This window comes from Cryptomeria japonica, chromosome 4 (assembly GCF_030272615.1).
Source record: "Cryptomeria japonica chromosome 4, Sugi_1.0, whole genome shotgun sequence".
NCBI lineage: Eukaryota > Viridiplantae > Streptophyta > Pinopsida > Cupressales > Cupressaceae > Cryptomeria > Cryptomeria japonica.
This window is the reverse complement of record NC_081408.1, coordinates 220803566-220811899: the sequence shown is the minus strand read 5'-3', so window position 1 is coordinate 220811899 and position 8334 is coordinate 220803566. Positions and strand designations below refer to the sequence as shown.

The window sequence follows — 8334 nt, the reverse complement described above, 5'->3', positions numbered from 1 at the left end:
TTTTTTAGCTTTTGAATAGATAAAATTTCTGTTTATTCTTTGCTTTTTCTATTGATATTGCTATATCTATTCTAAGGCTATGATTTGTTTTAATGTCATTATATAGATTCATGTGTAAATACACAAAGTTAATGTTGACCTATTTTAGTCCATGTGTAAGTGGACAAAGTTAATGTTGACCTATTTTAGTCACTTGGACTAAATCAGCCACATAAAGTTTTATTGAGAATGTTTGGTCATTTTAAAGTGAAGCATTCTGAAAGTTAAGTCATATTGAAAAGGGGCCTTAGTAAAGGTCAAATGAGCCTTAAGTGCTTAAAAAAAATATTTTCATTTCCTACGCCATTGGGTCAAATTTTTGGTTTGAACAAAATGTAGCATGAGTAATAGTAGGGTTTTACTATTTGCTTGCCTTTATGAAACTTCCATGTTTTGATCGTGGGAGAAATACTACTCTGTTCCAGCTTCATCCACATTGAGGAGGGGGGTGGAGTAGTGACGACACGTTGCAGAGAACTAAAACACCATATTGAAGGAAAGAGACAAAGGTTTATGGCACATTGTGAGAAATTTGAAAAAGTCTACTCCACATTCATACCCACGTCGCAGATTTTACCTTTCACATTTTTTTGCCAGGTATGCTCATATTTTCATGTTGTAGTTTATCTTATCTTCACCTTTCGATCTGGATTAATTCCCTTAAGGAACCGACCTAGGGTTTTATGCAACCATATAAAAGAAAGGGTGATAACTACATAATTAAGGCGGACCATGGTAAGGATTGTTAAAAATAAATTTATATAATAAGGCCGACTTTGGTGAAGGATTGCCTCCCTTGAAAGAGGTATATATAGAAGATGAGGAGTTGAAAAGGGAGGTAAGCAAAGAGAATTAATTTAATTTAGAGCAGATGAACTAACGCAGAAATAGAAGGAGAATCAGATCAGAAATTAGAATACACATAATCTGCATACAGGAAGAAGGGATCATGAAAAGGATCTGAAATACGGTCTGATCTGCAAAAGGAAATCAATCAAGGAAATCAATACAATTAACATCAATCCTCATGAGAGAGCAAATAATCTTCAGCAAATATAGATTGAACCATTGAGCAATAACACTCATCTAAGAGAGCAACGATCAGCATCCAAAGAGGGAAACATCATACAGTCAGATCTGTCTAAATTGCAACAACAGACTGAAAGTATATAAGCTGCAATAATCTTATTTTCTGCAATTATAGTAGTATGAAATAGAGATATCAATAATTGCTGTATGATAATGTTAAATGCATATTCTAAATCATTAATCTAGCTATTACCGGGCAGGCATTCATGTGGAAAAGAGGAGGAAGTGTAAGAAAGGGGAGACGATACGAGGTCACCATCTAAGTAGACCACCTCATGAAGGATGTCCAATATGCCTGCCACTTAGGGCCAAGAGGGTGAGAGGCTTAGATAGGAGGATTTCTGGCACTCTTGCAATTTCCTTTCCAACCTTTATGATGGTTGATTGTTGGAGAAATCACAGTCATAAGAGGATGAATAAGGAGACATGAATAGGGAGGGCAGATACAAGCACCTCATTAGGTCGACCACCCCGTGCTGGATGTCCAATGTGCCTGTCACTTGGGGCTAAAAGAGTGAGTGTTCGCACTTGAGCTTAGTGTGAGGCTTGCTTCAGGCCAACCTATCAGGCTCCCTCATTCAAACCAATTGTGATTCAATACAAAAAATGAGTGTAGATGCAACATGGCTTAGTTAATGATTTATGATGATTATATCTATTTGTAATCACATAACCCTAATGGGAATAATTTGATTTATGAATTTTATTTATATATATTAATTATATTGTCTGATATGATTGCAGGACCTAAATCAAGATTTATCTTGTTAAAACACATTAATTGATAAAGTTATATCTCTAATTATCTTGAAATTCAGATTATTTTAATGGAATTTGTGATTGTAGGACTAAATTTAGGCCAATCTCAAAAACGGGGACATTTACATAATACTACTTAGATGTGTGGTGAAAATCTTAAGAATCAAGCATTAAAGACAATCCTTGGAGTTGTTGAGAGGATATGAATTGGAGCTTTTACGTATGACTATTGAAAAGAATAGCATTTTTTTATTAAAAGAAAGAAAGATGTATATCATGTCTCCCTATGAATTATACTACTCAAACCTTTAAAACTGGAAAGCAAGAAAAGCCTATTAATTTTTTAGCACTCGTAGTTGTATAGGTCAAGTAGGTTCTACACATGACTGGAAGAGTAAGGTTAGCAGTAAGGTTAGGGCCTCAGAATGAATAAGAGGTTGCTATAGATGCTATTTTTTCTGATTTGTGTTGAACTGCAACATGAGCCTAGGAGGCTAAAGTTGAGGAAGAATATTTGGAATTCTGAGGCATTTCAGTTTGATGAGGTCTTCACAGAAACAACTTCACTAAAGCGTGTCTATGAAGTGGTTGCCAAACTTGTGGTTGGGAAAGTCTTGAATGGTACAGGGACATGAAATACATTTACTCTTGGTCAATTGGGTGAAGAAGATCTTACAGATCGAGGGGTAATAGTTCGGGCTTTAAAGGACATTTTGGCTAATATGAACCCAGCTCTGGATATTGGCACTCTTTCATATTTATAGTTGTATTTGGAGACAGTGCAAAATCTACTTGCACCTGAAAAAGACAATATACCAATTGTCAAGAATTCAAAATATGGGGATGTATCTTTGTCGGGAGCCAGAGTGGTACAAGTACACGACTAAAAAGTCAAACTGGTGAAGCAAATTGTTTCGCATCAAACACAATATTGAATACTGAATCTTCATGAAGCCATGCAATTCTTCTGGTATTTATAGAGAAATTCATAACAGAGAAGGAAAATGATATTCCTTTACTTAAGAAGAATGACAGTTGTTGACAGCTATCACAAGAGCTTCCTATGCCTGCCATCCAAAAAAGCAAGTTGCTTATAGTTGATCTTGCAGGGTCAGAGAGGATAGATAAATCTGGAAGTGATGGTCACAAATTAGAATCCATTAACTTTTCCCGCACAGCACCTGGATAATGTATCAATACTAGCTAGAAATAATTCTCATTTCCTTGCAAGGGATTTAAAGCTGACCAGATTGCTTTGTGACTCATTTGGTGGAATTGCTAGAACCACCACGGAACAGAGGGGAAACAAGAAGCACAATTATATTTGGCCAGAGAGCCATGAAAGTGGAAAATATGGTGAAGCTGAAGGAAGAGTTTGATTACAAAAGTCTTTGCCACAAGCGTGAAAGTCAGGTGGATATCCTCATTGCACAGAATGAAGCTAAATTAGCTCTTTATATCCTAGAGGTATCTACTAGAGGCAGAAAAAAACCTTGCGACCAGTTTCGAGGAGGAAGTAGAAGTTGAGAAACAAATGCATGAGCATGAGCCTGGTACCATCTCACAACTGCACCATCTAGAAATATTGGAGATTAGAGATAAATTAGAAGCTCAGTGTAGTGAAAATGAAACATTGAAGAGAATTAGTTGAAGGCAAACAAAGTCTTTATGAACAAAATGAGAAAGTTCATGCTAGAGATCAAACATAAATTGTGGAACTAAGTGCTGGAATCGTTTGCCATTGTGCCAAAAGCTCGAACTGTCAATGCCTGATACAAACACCAGATTTAACCCGTCCCATGGGAGGCGGTTAAGCCATGTTATGAGTCCCCAAGGAGGTGCTGACCACAGAGTCAACAATCTCCCTGTCAGCACCAACTGAGCCTTCAGCACCCACTGAAGGGAGACTCGAACCCGTGACCCAAGGCTCTGATACCAATTGTTGGAATCGTTTGCTGTTTCGCCAAAAACTCAAACTGTCAATCCCCGATACAAACACCAGATTTAACCTGACCCATGGGAGGCGGTTAAGCCATGTCATGAATCCCCGAGGAGGTGCTGACCATCGAGTCAACACTAAGGAAGAAGCTGAGGAGTAGAACAAATTTACCATCAAGGAAATCTTTAGATGAAACTTCTCACTCTATAGAGCGAGAAAGCAGAAGCTTTATTTTTGAAGAAATAATGACAAAATAAGTGAAATCACGAGCAAGAAAACAGAGGGTAGTCACTTCAAACATAGACAGTGTGCATTAATAAACATAGTTTTTGCTTAAAGGGTAGTATGATAGCCATCTGGAAAGGCATTGATTAATGAGGCGAAAGCACTTTGTCAAGAGCTACAGCAGTTAAAATTTGAGGATACAGGAAAATCTACCTTCATTTATTATGGGAATATTTCAAATAGATTTCAAATTTTCTCCCAACATAAATAGGAAGTTCAAAATGGAGAAGAAAATGATGGTCACAGGAAGGATTAGACTCTGAGAAGGTTTTCTACAGGTCAGCTTTCTACTGATATGTCAAAATTAGATGATGGTTGTGACTTGTGAGAGTGCTATGACGTAAAAGGTTGTAGAAGCTCAACTGGCAAAGGAACTAGATCTATTTGTTCATACTTCACTTGAGTTTGCAGACACTCCAGACTCTCCATTAAAAATCTTGTCTATAGAGCAACTCACAGAACATTTCAAACGAGTACTGGCCGACTGAACAAGGAAAACACAATGCATATTGGAATAAAAAATAGAAGAGATCAACAGGCTTAAGAGGGACTTGATGAAAGGGAAAGATGGCACTTATCTGAAAAAACATGAGGAGTTAAATTCTTTGAAGAAAAGGATTGCCGAGATTACAAGAAAATTGGAAAATATTGTCGAGGGGAATGAGAAGCTATCTTCTTGTGTGGTTGAGGTTCAGGATCAGAACTATGATTTAGTTTGCAAGCTCAAGGATGAAATGAAGGTCAAGACGAGACATTCACTTGAGAAGGTTAGGAAAAAGGAAAATGAATTGAAAGCACTGTCTGATAAACTATCAGATGCCTTGAGAAAAGAAAAAGATTTCTTTGTTAGAGAATCTCACTTATTGAAATATATTGCAGACTTGAAGTCAGAAAGGGAAGTAATAGACATAATGCACCTGTATGAAGTTGATATACTAAATACTATCTTTAAAGGGACAGTTAATGAGAAGAAAGTTGCTTTAAATTTGATACTGAAGGAACATGATGAGAACATGAAGTATAAGCTTTTACTTGAAAATATGATGCATGAGAAAGAAATGGCTTTAGAGCTGGCTTTTGGAGAAAAGGAACAACTTAAGTAACGAATCGTTTTGTTGGAGAAATTGATCAAAGAGAAGAATGATGCTTTAGGTTTAGAATCATCACATCTGGAGGAAATAAAACAATTTGAAAAACTAAAAAGTTCTCTTTGAATTTGGCACTGAAAGATTGTGAAGAGCTGAAGAAGCAATTATTATCTTTGAAGGAATGTGTAGAATAAAACGATAATAAATTGAAAATTGTATCGAGAAAGTGTGACAAGAATGTGCCCTCCTTTTTAGCCTGTTTTGCTAAATTCATAGTGGATAGTCAATAATTAGGCGAGTTCAAGGACTTGAGAAAACTTAATCACAATGATAAGTAGGTCTATAGTGACAGCGAGAAAGCAATCATCAGAATAGAAAAAGATATGATAGTGATCTATTAAGTATGACAAAGAGCTCCATTAAAGAAGAGGCCATGAATACCATTGGATAGAGATTCCAAACATATTGAATCTACAGGTAAGTAAGGCATGAAGACAGTTCAGATGACAGTGAGTTAAAGGTTGAACAATAATTTTCTATTAAAGGCAAATCTTGAAGCTCTTGCTTTAAAGGAATGGCTTTATTAAAGGCACATATTGATGATAATGGCAGAAGCTCTCAATCAGGTAAGATGGATATTCTCATATCAAACTTACAATCAAAGAAAATGTATAAGATAGTTGTTCGCAGGTATGGAGAAGTCATTGCCTACAGTAGATAGGTGCTTGCAAATAATGGGACAGTAATAAAAGATAGATATGATGTACTAAACTTCTAGCCTATGGGTGAATAAGGTATTTTTGACCTAGTCAAACTCCTCCAACGAAATAAAGAGGTTTTTCTTTTTCAGATTCAAAACCAGTAAAAGCAATGCCCTACTTTTATGGAAGGCAATTAGAGGCTGTTTAGTGATGGTTATGGTCTTTAAATAATGGAGACAACCATCAAAAATGTCAAGAGACAATTGGGATGACTAAGAAAACAGTTGGAGCCATCGTGCAACACTATAGGAGTTGACAAAGAAGGATGAGCAAGCTAGGAAGTTAAGCGAGGCTTCTTTTTCAACACCAATTGGAACTTTTCAAGGAACTCAATGAAGAAAGGAAGTTGGTAAGGTTGACCAAGTCACACTAGATTGCAGGGAGTCAATATAGGGTAGACAGTTGTTTTTAGATTTGGAAAATATTGTAGCTTTGAAAGCTCGTTCTCAGCAATATATTGTCCTGTAACTCAAAAACAAAAAAATAATTGTAATTTCAGAATTTCAAAGCAATTTGAGCATGTTAGATTATGCATATTGCTATGTTTACAACTTCAATCTACTCTGTTTGCCAGATTTAGAAACCTAGGAAGACATTTATAATCACATTGTGCTATCAGTACTTTCACCTATGGCTTGAGTGCTCCCCGTAATGCCTTACACATACATACTATGTTTCTTAGTACATTATATTAGCCGTTCTTATCCTTTGGAAGTATTCAAGGTTTGTATAAATCCGGGTTCTGTTCATTGTGTTTATTTTTCCCATTGCTTATTGTGTGCATGCGTATCTTGTATGTCCTAGCTAATTGTACTCTTATCAATTTTAGATATAATCAATATAAGGGTGAGGGTGGGCTCCTCTCATGGGGATAGGAGGTTGACAATCTACCCCAGAAAATGTCAACTCAAATCTTGATAGTAAGCATAATATTTCTCTCTTTTTTAAACTGTTTTTATAATAAGTAAACAAAAGTAGATTAAAATCAATTATGGGTGCAATCATAGATATAGTTGATAGGTTATTGTTTCGTTCAATTTTTATAAGTTGCATCACAGATTTTAGTTAAGTTTTATGGTATAAATATTGCAAACTTCAGTCATAGTTTGACTTATCATATTATTAAGTCTTCATATGAGCACTTTTAATTATCTCCGGATGTGTTCCATTTGTTGGACCATTTAGTGGATACTGATAGAGTTCTGTAATTTTTTCTTTGTTGGCTGTTTGGCCCTTCTGATGTAATGATTCGAGTAGGCATTTATGTCTTGAAGTTGTTACAAATTTCAATCTTTATAGGACTCTTCTTCAATTTATGTTTCCTTTATTTATTCAACAAATCTCTCCCTAGATATGGGGATCGAGTAGTAGTTAGAAGAATAAGTCATAGGTTTGAGTGTATAAATGAGTCCTAGATTAACTTGGAAAGGTTAACAACACTGCGATTATTGTAGCATATCTATTTTGCATGCAAGACATGTAAGCCAAAGTGAATGAAATACAAATGCAATAGTGAATCAGTTGTGTGACTCTGTAATCTCATAACGAGTACTTAACAAGGGGACCCACTTGAGGTAAAGCTACTCCTAGTTTAGTTTAGTTCAGTTAATCAGTTTTGTTTATGCATTCAATTTAGATTATATCTTTCAAATTAGTTAGCATTTGTATCATTCACTCTGTTAACCTGTAGTAGTTATTAGTTGAATTAGATTAGATAGTGCAAGTAGCAGTTAATGAATGTTTTGCTTTATTTATTTTGGGTTGAAATTGTTTTAGTATATAATGTTTTGCTTTCATTGTACCTATTCATTCTTTGAAATTTCCTTATCAGTTATAGTTATTTTTAGTAGTTGTTTTTCTACAATCTCCTTTTCTACACTTTTTGCAATAAATATAGGATAGCAACCCAGACCAAGTTCATAATGCACACATAGTGTCAACCCATTTCAAGTTGGTTTGACAAGTAAATGTAACCTTTTAACCTTGAAAGATTGCTCATTATGGATGAATATCCTTGAGTTGCGAAGACTTGTGACTAGTCCCAAATCTCATTTGGAATTGTAAGGCCCAACATTTTTGGCGCTGTTGCCGGGGATGGTGTCAAATTATGAAATTATTTGGGTTGTTTCGTAGTTTTTCATGCTCTCTTAGAAATTGAAATTATTGTTTTCAGTTTGTAGGAATTTTGGATTCTGAAAAAAAACCCCACAATTTTTACTAACCATTTGTAGGTACACTAGAATAAGGGTTACATTTCTTGCATGTAGAGAACGAGGGACTCCGTAGAAGATTCCTTCCTAGTATTGATAGTCAAGCCGTTCAAGTAGCTGTGGTAGAAATCTTACAACTTTACCATTCTCCTCCATCCTCTCCA

At 35.6% G+C, this 8334-nt stretch overlaps 1 pseudogene; it reads left to right on the top strand.

The window, feature by feature from the left end:
• The first annotated feature begins 633 nt into the window (after nt 1-633).
• On the top strand, nt 634-6794 carry LOC131069757 (kinesin-like protein KIN-UB; annotated as a pseudogene).
• The last annotated feature ends 1540 nt before the right edge of the window (nt 6795-8334 follow it).